Here is a 13,591-nt window from a genome sequence, read left to right as displayed (position 1 = left end):
AATTAAACAAGACCCTACTTTTGACACCAACCTTTGCTATTGAGCAGAACTTAAACGTGACTCAAACATGTAAACACGGAGTATGAACGCGATTGACGTTTAACTTCTACTCAGACATTTACTGACAATGAAATAAACAAAAATATACAATATTTGAAAAATATATACAAGCTGGACTCAGTGGCCAAAGGAACTACATTGTGACCAAAGAATAACAGGTCACAATAGAAAGCAGAAAGCACACAAGACATATACAAAAGATAGAAGTGTTATCAATCTACAAAACTACCTCGTCATTTGCAATGACCTTAAAATAACAATCAACTCGACACACGAAGAATATAATCTTAAAGTTGAAAGAGCATCCAGTTGAAGAATAACAACCTTCCTTCCCAGATGAACCTAGCCGGAACCACTGGAAATAATAGTACTGAAATTTGCAATTTATTTGCAATTTTTTCCAAGAAATATATACATCATATGCCGAGACAGATCATGAACGTTACTACTTTTCCTTCATACCAGAGCTTTCTAATGTCATCAGTGTCAATCAATTATCAAAGCAAGAAATACTCACTCCACTTGAAAACCTGAACGCAGCTAAGGGACCTGGACCTGACGAAATAGCACCAATACCTATTTTTGAAACAATTAGCAACTGAACTCACAACACCATTACACCATCTTTTCAACTTATCTCTGAGAACAGCAATATTTACAGAAACATGGAAATCCTGCTTCTTAGTACCGGTCTTTAAATCAGGCTCAAAATCAGACATACATAATTATCGGGGAATTGCCATTATCTCGTGCATTCCAAAATTGTTTGAAAAAATGATCAATGGAAAAATATTTCAACGAGTAAAAAATTACATAACCCCAAAACAACATAGCTTTTTCATAGGTCGTTCTACTTCAATAATCTCTTGGAATTCGTTATATTCACTTTGGAGAGTATGGACAATGAAAAATGTGTAGAAACTCTTTATACTGACTTCAGCAAAGCTTTCGACAGAATTGACATACCATTATTAATATTCAAAATTAAAGAATATGGCATTGAACAAAAACTTTTGGAATGGCTTGAATCATATCTCACAAAACGAAAACAAATTGTACGCTATTAAAACACATACTCCAAATCAATGAATGTCACTTCGGGGGTTCTCCAAGGTTCACATTTAGTCCCTCTTCTTTTTATCTTGTACGTAAACGACATTTCCTTCTTACTCAAACATCTAAAAGTACTTGTATATATAAACGACGTGAAGCTCTTTATGGAAATAAAAAATGCTGTAGATGCAGAAGTATTCCAATATGAAATTAACGTATTCAACATTTGGTGCAATAAAAGCTTACTAAAAACCAAACGTAAAGAAATGCAGTTTAGTAACGTTTAGTAGAAAAGGCGGGTGGGTAATGTCAGAGACATAACTGGATGTCGTGAATACGAAAACAACTGACATGTTCCTTAACACTTCCGAATATCAATTGTATGAATTATGTACGCATTCCCCTTTTTCACATTTTTCGCAAAAACAAAGAACGCTTCACTTGATCTCGATTACTGTGAATTTCACACAGCGAAAAGTGCACAAATCTAAGCAAACTGTTCTTGATTTGCAGTAAACTGAGGATATTTCCCTACGATTTGCAAACAACAAATCCTAATAGTTCTTTAGAAAACTTTTAGAGCCATTAGAACAGCTGATATTGTGCAATGCTCTCCACCGTTGTTTTTTCCCAATGCTAATGACTGGCAGCTGTGACGTAATCGCTCTTGTCGAAAGCGTGCAGACGACACAAAACACATCTGCTCGCAGTGGCGATTGAATCCAAACTGATTGAATTTTTGTAAGTAGATTTCCTTTTATGTGATTTCGTTTGTAGCTTTTTCACTAATGGGCGGTCCTAACGGCTATAAAAATAGCCGCATACAGAATTTTATTGTCGATTATTTCATTTCGGATTTGCATAATTTATTGAAAGAAACTATCAATATGCTGTAGGCATTCGTTTCTAGCATTCACAAGGACCAAATTGAGGAACTCACTGTGATATTCACCACTTTTCGGAACATTTTTCCCGGACGATTTGTTGTACAGCAGCAGATATTTTGTTCTCTTCCTTAGAACGCGTTCTGATTGGCTGGTGTTGACATGGAGCAAATGAGACAGGTTTTTCAATAGTGTACTATTGAAATACTTCATTGCTTTTGCTATACACGTTTAAATTGAAAAATTTCGATTCTATTGGTAGTTAGATTATATAAATCCTTTCACAGATCACTGAGCTATGAGCTTTAAAAATACGAGAAAGGCAAACGCGCCTTATGAATTATCCTCTTTGATACTCGTTTATACCAAACATTTCAGAAAAGTTTAATTTTGAATTATTTGAGACTATGTCTCAAAACTGAAAATTTTATCATAAAATTGTGATCATATTTCCATATCGGCATGTCGCAAGTATTATGTTGATTCATTAGATACAACGATAGATATTCACGATCAGAAACTTATCACTCTCTCAGAGGGTAAATTTTGAAAAGGCACCCCATAGTAAAGTAAGTCGTATTCACGACAAAAATGGGTTGTATAGAGGTACAGTAAAGTAAATTCCGCATAATTCTTTAGGAGTATTATTATGGTTTTAAGAACAACCGAATAGAAGTCTGGAATAGAGAACTGGACCCTGAGTTCAAGACCTAAATTTAGATCCAATAACAGACTCAGAATCCAGTTTCAGTCGCTGCTGGTTCTCGCCTTGATGGCGAGCAAGCGAATGAGAGATGCGACCTGAGCGTTTGAGGTTTTTAACCACGCAGAAGGTGCATTCTCTCTCGCTGCTGGTTAACTCTCGCTGCTGCTGCTGGCTGGTCCTCGCGCCTCGATGGTCAGCAAGCGAATGAGAGATGCGACCTGAGCGTTTGAGGTTTTTAACCACGCAGAAGGTGCATTCTCTCTCGCTGCTGGTTAATAGTTTAACTCCCGCTGCTGCTGCTGGCTGGTCCTCTCGCCTCGATGGCCAGCAAGCGAATGAGAGATGCGACCTGAGCGTTTGAGGTTTTTATTAACCACGCAGAAGGTGCATTCTCTCTCGCTGCTGGTGGAAAGTTTAACTCCCGCTGCTGCTGCTGGCTGGTCCTCGCGCCTCGATGGCCAGCAAGCGAATGAGAGATGCGACCTGAGCGTTTGAGGTTTTTATTAACCACGCAGAAGGTGCATTCTCTCTCGCTGCTGGTGGAAAGTTTAACTCCCGCTGCTGCTGCTGGCTGATCCTCGCGCCTCGATGGTCAGCAAGCGAATGAGAGATGCGACCTGAGCGTTTGAGGTTTTTATTAACCACGCAGAAGGTGCATTCTCCGTCGCTGCTGGTTAACTCTCGCTGCTGCTGCTGGCTGGTCCTCTCGCCTCGATGGCCAGCAAGCGAATGAGAGATGCGACCTGAGCGTTTGAGGTTTTTATTAACCACGCAGAAGGTGCATTCTCTCTCGCTGCTGGTTGATGATTCCACTCCCACGACGTCTGCTTCCATCGAACGCACAAGAAGAAATGATCGATTTTCGACCACGGTTCCCCTTTTATACGCATTCAGTTGAAGATATGTGCCTGACTATCTCAAAATCGTCGTCCTTGCGCGAAAAACCCAAGCGAAAGTAAAAAGTTTTCCGCGTTGTTTTCAAATTTTAAGAAAACTTAATTTTTGAGTTGTTTGTGGTTATCGCACACTGTTCAAAATATTATCCTGAATTCCTGATCATATTTTTGATGAAATGGTGAAAGAATTATGTTGCTACCATTAATACAAGTCGAGATATTCGCGATTAAGTTCTGCCCATTCTTCCATATGGCTAATTTTGAAAAGGCGCCCCATAGTAAAGTAAGTCGTATTCACGACAAAAATCAAGTCTTGTCGTGGACGCTCAATTTATTTTATAATATTTTGGAAGATAAAAGGGGCTGACGAGACAGCGGTAAGTACGATCGAAAAATCAGGCTGATCTTAACATAATAGACCGAATTAGAAAATATTTAGCTAGGATGTAGCGTCAAGACATCAAAATCAGAATGTAGACAGGTAATAAATATATATTGCATCTCCTCTGAATGGGAAAACTCACCTAAATTGGTCTCTATTGAGACGCGCAAAGATAAAGCTAAATCAGCAGGTAAAATTAGCATGTTTTTGTCCATTTTTTGAGATTTGAAGTGTAGTAATAGAATAAGAAAAGTGTACATATGTAAGATGAAAATAATGAAGTTGTCTGTTTTTAGTCAGGAAACAACTCACGTGTCTTTTTTTACAATAAAAAAGAAATCCATTCGTTTGGAAGGAAGTCGTTTTCCATGAGGGAAAACGAGAGTTATAAGAAAAGAAAAAGCAATACTTGTGTAGGAAGAAATTTTCGTTTGGGAAATTCATATGTCTCCTTCTTTTAACATATATTTAGGAAACCAACCTGTAGAAAAATTTTGACTCAAAACTTACTTTCGTGGAGCATTATTATACAATTGTCAATAAAGGAAATAGTATGTTAGACCAAAGATAAACTCAAGACTACGAAGTCCCATATAAATTAAAGAAACAAAAACTTGTTCGGTAATCGTGATCCCGAGAACTCAGTAATAGTATACTTTTAGTAGCCCCTTGTTAAAAAGCGTCGATAGCAGCCCGGTGGCAACAATAAGGCGCTCCAGCTAGTGTTATCGTAACCAACATCTCAGTCCTTCGGGGCCTTCAAAGCTAGCAAGTCAGTGAGAGCAAAGTAAACAAAATGAAGTAAAATACAACACTTCATCGATTGTGAAAGTTAGTATTACAATTTGGCACCGCACGTTTCATAACGATATCACATTTATAATCAAACATTAAAAAATCAACTTTCACAGCTAAATGTCACAGATATTTAGCAACAACGAACTTATATACTTCTTCGTTGTTTTCGTCTTTGCGGAAAAGATGATGGTCACGAAAACATGGCAGCCTAGCAGGGACTTGGTCGATAGACATAGAAAAGCGTTGCAAAAATACCATGGTTACGCTACAAAACCAAAAGAAAATAAACAAAAGTTTGAAAGTTTAGCGTAAAAATTTTTGTCGTGAATACGACTTACTTTACTATGGGGCGCCTTTTCAAAATTTACCCTCTGACAGAGTGATAAGTTTTTGATCGTGAATATCTCCTGTTATATCTAACGAATCAACATAATTCTTGCTACATGCCATCGGAAATATGATCACAATTTTATGATAAAACTTTCAGTTGTGTGACATATTCTTAAATAGTTCACAATTAAACTTTTCTGAAATGTTTGGTATAAACGAGTATCAAAGAGGATAATTCATATGGCGCGTTTGCCTTTCTCGTATTTTGAAAGCTCATAGCTCAGTGATCTGTAGAAGGATTTATATAATCTAACTACCAATAGAATCGAAAATATTCAACTTGAACGTGTATTACAACAATATTGAAGTTTTTCAATAGTACACTATTGAAAAACCTGTTTGATTTAACCCATGACAGCACCAGCCAATCAGAACGCGAGATGTCTGTATCTATACAAGAGCATCCATATAAAAGTTGAATGGTTCACTTTTCCTATCATTTGCTGAGCAACTCTTCCCGAAACAAGACACACGACAGCAACTGTTCGCTGAGGCGTAACCCTTCAGTCCAGCAGTTATATCTTGGCGTGCTAATTTAGCTCGCCAAGCTCTAACTGTTGGCAGATTAGCTCAGCTTGTGATTTAGTTGACAGTTCGGAACTGACAGAAGAGGCCTCTTCGAATCAGCTGTAGCGAAATCTTGACTAGTGCTACCAGCCTCTCCACTAATGCCAACTTGTGACAGGAGATTATGAGAGGGGGCGCGTTTTAGCCGATTGTAGGCAGTATAAACTTGAATCGCCACGGTTTCCGGCCAGAGTCCAACCAAACGTGGAAAATGGCTTTGACCTAAACCCAACCTATTTCAGTGGGCAGAGGTTGGAAAATGCGCCTTGATGCAAGTTCATACAACACTAAAATCAGCAAGTCTTGATTTGCTCCAGACTAGAGCCAAAGCACAACTTGCGACAGTGTCGAACTTGAAGAACTAAATGTGATAATCACTACACGCGAGGATACACACACGGTGGTCACTAGTGGTATACTGATTTATTAACAATTTCTTAAAACTATTTATAATGAAAAGAAGTGTTGCATAAAATTAGAATGTCGCGCAACATATTACTGTTTTCTCTTTCCGTCCTGTATCAAGTCCTGGCGGTTTACCCGCTTCCCTAGCTCATGCATACGCGCGCATCTGGTTTACATAATTCTTTGCCTGGTTCTTATAGCCGGCATTTGTTTACCTCCTACATTGAATCGTCTATAAGGCCCTAGCGCGCAGCTCTGTGAAAGTGATCCTGCCTGTGCGCATATGCTGATCCCTTTCTCAAGTGGAACGGAAAGGTTTTATTACTGTGGCCATAAAGTGAGACCCTAATCTTGAGCAAACATTTTCAGTTTTCTGGTGCTCGGTGCTGAAATGAAGCATTTCTTTTGACTGATGAAATCTCGGATTTGAATCTGATGAAATGAATGAAATTTGATTTAATTTAAATCTGCTCATGTAATTCGCTAATTTCAAGCCGTGTTGGAACATTCCGGCCCCAGTAATTCTATTACTCTAATAAGGGTGAAAACACGAGACTGAAACTCGCTTTGCTTGCTTGTGGAGAACTGATTCATGTTATAATATAGAAATAAATTTGTAGATTGTAGATTTGAAAATGTCAATATAATGTAATGTAAATTTGAATATATCAATACAATTAATTTTACTTAGTTGTTTCAAATAATGCGATTTATATCTTATAACTAACACTTGAACAATATATGTATTGGAGAAAAATATATGTTATGTATTTAATGGAGAAGAATACAAAGTAAATGTGAATATAATAGCTCATAATACATGTAATGTAATTCATTTAATGTTTATAAAGTTCATTTAATGTTTATAAAGTTCATTTAATTTGTATCTGATTCGTTGGTTGCCTCCGCTTCTCGATGCGATGGTCTAATGATGTCTGCGTTGAGACTTCGTAGTTGTTTGATCGGGTAGACGTTGCCTGACGTTACTACTTCTAATAGGGGTGCGTTTGGTGTTGGAACAGTTGATTGCTGCGAAGACTCGTCCCGCTGTTGATATTTCATGGAACTTCGATGAGACAGGAACGCTGTGATAGAGTCCCAAAATGAAGCGAACAATTGCCACCCGAAGCCGTAGATCTCGTACAGAATTTTTCCGTGCATTATAGTATCAACGAGAAACTTGACAATCCTTACTATCATGTATATTCCGATCGCTGTAGACGTGACGTCGCCTAGCCACGTTGACCACTTTATGAATTTAGACCAATATTTTCCTATGGCTGCGTCGATTATTTTTTCTGATATTAGTGCATCGAAATGGAAACCCTGCATGTTAGGATGCTGCCCGGATAGCATCTTATGAATTATTGATGACGCTACTCGACTACTTCCTTGCTCGTAGATTAGATTTCTCATTTTTCCAATACTTTCGGCATCATAAACGCCAGCTTCCATCAGACTAGGAAGTGGTGTGTATGTCCAACTTGTAATTATATCTGTAGTTAACTGTTTAGGTGCTGTCGTCTCTCTTATTCGCCCGTCGGTGGTGTACCAATTTCCGCCTAACATGAATTTGGCCGGAAGTAACGGCGTACAATCAATTTCCGTGCCTCTCTGTTGTAAAATTCTAGTCACCGGTGCAATAAACATCGAACGGTTGTTGTATGATACTGGTATCTCCTGATAGCATTCATCCACTGAGCGGAGTGTGGTAAAAACTGGTTTGCATTCTAACACGTACAATATTTCCCCTGCTACCACTGCTGTATACCCAGACTTTCTGATGATACTCGTGGCGAACTCGGCAGGATTCAGTCTGGCCAATGTCAGTTTCGTTTCCATTACGGATTTGTCGAGTTTGCACATTTCGACCATAATAGTATTATATACGTCGTCCAATTTTTGCCCTACGTAGTTTTCGACCATAGTTATCTTTGAATTAAAATATGTAAATATGTCGTGGTTCATTCCTATCGATGCTGTGTTACGAAACGGAGGTCGTATATTTGTCGTTTCTAATATGAAAATTCTATGATGATCAGTGGAATATCCTCCGTAACCACATACTTTTGCATGTTCCTTCGTCCTAATGGAGAACAGATGTGAATTCGATATCGCTGTATACATTACTACTTGACGCTGTTCTTTTCCTTTAGGATTAGGCGAAGTTTTGTTTACTAATCCTTCAAATATAACTTCGAATTCGGTGTCCTCGCATTTGTTATTGAGATTCACGTCCCATGTTATATATCCTTCTTCGGAATCTAAACAACGACCCAAGGAATATTGACAAATTAAACCTTGTCGTAATTGAATTTGGTCGTTATCCAAGTCGACTCTCGCTGTATATTCGTATAAGGATATCTCGTACCTATAGTACACTAGAGCTTTAGTCCATGTATATTCAGCTGTGCGATAAGTTTCGCCCGTACAGCTGCTGCCGCTGACGTGTCCGGCTATTAATGTTTCGCCTCGCGTAGTCGCGTTTACTTTTGCTTCATTTATGTTTATATTGTGGGTCAGCGATACTGAGTTGAGAGCATGAGCTCTTTGACAGCTTTCAGCCGTAAATTCTTTAACTATATATGCAAAGCCTCGCTCATAATCTGAAGTATGCGAGTGCATTCCACAGTGCCTTATTTCTCTTTTAATTATAACTTTGCACTGGTATATTTTTGCGATAGATCTAGCATTTCTCTGAAGGACTTGAATAGACACTTCGCTAGTGGTAATATTATCTGCGGGTGGTAAGCATGCAGCTACATCCAACAGTGAGTAGCTTGTTATATTTATTTCCGGATTTGCGCAATCATACGCAATCAATCCTTTGGTCGACGAAGCGGGTAATTTTCCAAATACGCCGCATAACAATCCAATACAGATGATCGTGATGATATGAAGTGATAGCCCGTAAACAGGTCTAAATATTTTTGGGGCGGGTTTTTTGTTCTTCGCTGAGCGTAAATTCTCTTCTCGGAGCTCCTTGGCTTTTTTCCGGACACGGTCCATGTCAATCTCGTCTTTGGTTCCCCACTTAGGAAACTCCCATTCACGTGGTCTTTTTTGCGGGCGAATACAACCGACGAAATGTTTTTCTTTGGAGTTGCTTGATATGGTTTTTGCTATAGTTCGCTTATTGCTGGTAGATTGTGACAGTGCTCGCTTCAACGGGAATCGTGGAGGAGAAGACACCTCCACTGTGGCTGGTGAAGCTCGAGGTTTCTTTCGTTTAGAGATGATTCTCGCTGTTGTTGAAGAACTTGTCGTTTCTGTTACTGATGAATTCGTCGTTGATGTCGCTGCTGCTACTGATGAACTCGTCGATGTTGTCTCTGCTGCTGCTGGAGGCAACCCATTACTTGTTAAATTTTCTAAAATTGAACTCAAATTTTTAATATAATAAATTGATGATATATGAGTTCTAGCCGCATAAACATCAGGGCTTGTTTTCAATTTATAGTTTATCAAAAGACGAGACATATGTGTCTCGGGTAGTATTATTTTGGCATTTCGCCCGGTTTTCATAATTCCATCGTCATCTAAAAATGGCTCTAAGTTTGTTATAGGACTACTAGAGTCCACTTGTTCCTTATTTTTCAAACTAATTATCTCCTTACTAAAGGCTCTTTCCTGAGCAGCTCGGAATATCAACTCTTTGGCCCTATGCTCGTCTACTATCGATGGAATATTTTTATTATAAACTTGCTTATTCACCTTTGCTTTTAGGGTGTCAACAAATTGCACAACTAATAGTGCTGCCTTTCTAATGGCTTGCCAAGAAGTGGCATATAAAAACAAGGAATGTTTCTTTTCGTTCTTTTTTATTGTATCGCATTTTTCTCGTACATCAAGTACTGCGATTTTTACCGCGAGTCTATGAATTACACCCTTTGCGGTTTTTATTGTAGCGGACCTTACTTGTCCGTCCTTGGCTGTTTGAACGTTTCCTATAATACCTTTCAGCCAAGTTCCTCTGCCGGTAAGAGGATTGTCTTCTGTAACGACAACAACGTCGCCAACTTGAATGGGTCTAATTCTACCCTGCCATTTCCGCCTTTCAATTAAGGTCGGTAAGTATTCATTTCGCCAACGTCTCCATAAATGAAGTTGGCTGTTAACGATAGCTTTAACATTAGTCTGGGACAGATCTACAACATCTGCAATGTAAGCTTCTTCCGGCTCGCTAATCCTCCCGGTTAATAATTGATTGGGAGTTATAAAATGAGAATCCGCATTGTCTAAGGATATCTCGGTCAAAGGTCTATCATTCATCATATCTGCGGCCTTATACAAACATGATCTCAGAGTCTCAACTTTAGGTCTTTTGACTCCGAAAGCTTTTAACATTTCCTTTAGGGATAGCTTAATGATCCTTATTAATCTTTCCCACGCTCCTCCAAAATGCGGACTAAGAGGTGGATTGAATTTCCATTTAACTCCAATAATACTCCCCTAGATTTCATTTCATTGTTCAATTCTTTTAATGCTTTCTTTAATTCTTTATTGGCACCAACAAAATTGGTACCATTATCGCTCCATAGCTGTCTGGGTCTGGCATGTTTTAATGCCATGAAATTGCCTAAACAACATAAAAATGAATTGGTATCTAAACCTTCTGCGAGCTCTATGTGAACCGCTCTTGATTTCATGCAAGTGAATATGACGCCCCAACGTTTATGCACTTGCCTTCCGACCGCCACTTCAATTGGACAGAAATAATCGACGCCGGTCTCTACGAAAGCGCGAAAAACTCCTCCGACTCGACAATCGGGTAAGGGAGCCATTTGAGGTGGTACTGGCTTGGCGGCGTCATTATTACATTTCTTGCAGTCTAGTTTAACCTCACGCAAAGTTGCTCTTCCGTGAGGAATCCAGTATTTCTCCCATAGAGTAGAGAAAACAACGTTATCATTACGATGGAAATTCTTCTCATGGTAATGTTTAACGATCAAGAACGTAATCCGATGTTTCGGCAAAATGATGGGGGTTCTAGTATTAAATGGAACGCAATTTGAGTTAGCGAGCCGACCTCGCGCCCTCAACAGGCCTTTATCATCCAAAAATGGATTACATTTATTCAACTGATTATCGGACGTCGACGTACCGTTCGATAATTCTTTAATTTGTCGGCTATAGACGTCCTGCTGCGCCTTTCTTATCGCGAAATATTCCGCGGTTATTCGATCCTTATAATCGTTGACGTAGTCAAACGGTTTATCTAAATTGTGATATATCTTTTTATTCAAATGTACCTTATACATGAGCAAGGAAATATATAATAACTGATTCTTTATCAGTCTATCCCACGTCGATATACTATTCTCGCGAAGAAGATCAAGCGTCTCTTCTCCTGCGAACTCGGGTCCTTTTCGAGATTCTACTATTCTTAATGTGTTTGAAGTGTTGGCACAATGAATGTTGAACGGGACAATTTCAACATTCTTTTCTTTTGTGTTTTCGCATATAAACCCTTTATCAACTGGGTACTGGTCTGATTGTTCCTTTAAGAAACTAGGTCCTCTAAACCATTTGGAGTTTTTAATTTCTCTTGTTCCCTCATCTGCGGGATTCAACCCCGTGGGAACCCATCTCCATTCATCTATTTTACTGAGACTCAGAATTTCACTAACTCTCAATGATACATATAGTGTATATTTTCTATGCTCTGAGCGTATCCAATTTAGTACTGTCTGAGAGTCAGACCAGTAATATTTCTTTATGGGTATAATTCTCATTTCCTTGGTAATCTGGTCTGTTAAGTTTGCTCCGAGCACTGCGGCTTGAAGCTCGAGTCTATGAATTAAAACCCGCTTAATCGGGGCTACCTTTGCTTTAGCGGCTATTAGCCTTATAACCGCTTTTCCGAATAAATTGCTCTTTGCGTACACACAGGCTGCGTAAGCATTGTCTGACGCATCCACAAATGTGTGTAGTTCTGTCTGTGGATCGGAATCCAATGTTATAGCTCTCGGTATTTTAACTTGTTCGATTTCCTCTATTAATCTTAAAAACGATTGCCATTTCGGCTGCACTGTGGGTGGGATTAAATCGTCCCAACCTAAACTATATTGATGTAGCTCCTGCATGATGAGTTTGCCTTGAATAGTATAATGTGAAATTAAACCTAAGGGGTCAAAAATGCTCATCACGAAGGCTAAAACTTCTCTCATCGTTGGTATGGTGTTAGTGTCTAAATGACCAAAATTTCTTTGTTTGTAATTCAATGCGAATCTTAATTCATCTTGTTTAGTGTCCCAGTAAACTCCTAGAACCTTGTCATAAGAATCCTGATTCTCACCAAACATTTTAATGGTTACATTCTGCTCATTTATTCTTTGCTTTGGTAACCCATTCAAAATTCTTTCCTTATTGGTGATAAATCCACGAATAAGAAATCCAGTTCGATCATGAATTTTAATGACCTGATTAATTGTTTCCATTGCTTTGGCTTCCGTCGCAAAGCTGTCCAAATAGTCGTCAACATAATGTTGCCGACGTACCGCAACAGCGCCCAATGGGTACTGTCCGGATTGCTGTTCAGCGCTATAGTTTTTTACTGCTTGAGCGCTAGCCGGTGAGCAAGTTGAACCAAATATCATTACTTGCATCACATAAATATCCGGTGATTGTGATGAGTCGCAATCACGCCATAAAAATCGTTGGCTGTGTTGATCTTCCTCGCGAATGCGTACCTGATGGAACATTTCTTTTATATCAGCGCTCACTGCGGTATTGTATTCACGGAAACGTATCAATACGCCAAATAAGGAGGCATTAGCATCCGGCCCCGGAAGCAGAGCCGAGTTAAATGAAATGCCTTGAACTGGGGCAGCTGCATCAAATACCAATCTATGTTTTGCTGGTACTTTATTCTTGTTGGTTACTACGAATTGGGGTAAATAAAACACTCTCTTTGGATTGGCTATTAACTCGCTTGGAGTGAGTTTTCTAGCGTATCCCTTATTAATGTAATCGTTTATTGTGTCCTTCACCCACTGCTTCTTGATTACATCTTTGGCTAGAGTTTTTTCTAGCCCTTCAAGCCTGTGTAAGGCATATTTAAAACTGGACGGAAATTGAAAATCATCCTTCTTCCAGAAGAGACCAATTTCGTACTTCTGATACTTATGGTTGTACTTCATTGTCTCGTTTATTATCTGAGTAGCTCTGACTAGCTCAGATGATTTAACTTCAGGCACTGATTTGTTTACAGGCAATTCTTCCTGTGTTATAAAATCACGCACCATTTGTTTCAGATCTTGTTCCTCTCTAATCATAAAGGAGCATTGATGCTGAAAATATTCGGGTGTATTCCCGTAGACCAACCATCCCAGCGGCGTTTTTAGTGCCATAGGAGTATTTATGTCTCCTTTTCTGTGGCTATTCGCAACCGTCAAACCGGCATGGTCTAAACCAATCAAAATTCTCGGTTTAGCATTGGTATAACTAG

This window comes from Malaya genurostris, chromosome 3 (genome assembly GCF_030247185.1).
Source record: "Malaya genurostris strain Urasoe2022 chromosome 3, Malgen_1.1, whole genome shotgun sequence".
In the NCBI taxonomy this organism is placed as follows: Eukaryota; Metazoa; Arthropoda; class Insecta; order Diptera; family Culicidae; genus Malaya; species Malaya genurostris.
The sequence above is the reverse complement of the archived record's forward strand: the minus strand, read 5'-3'. Positions refer to the sequence as shown.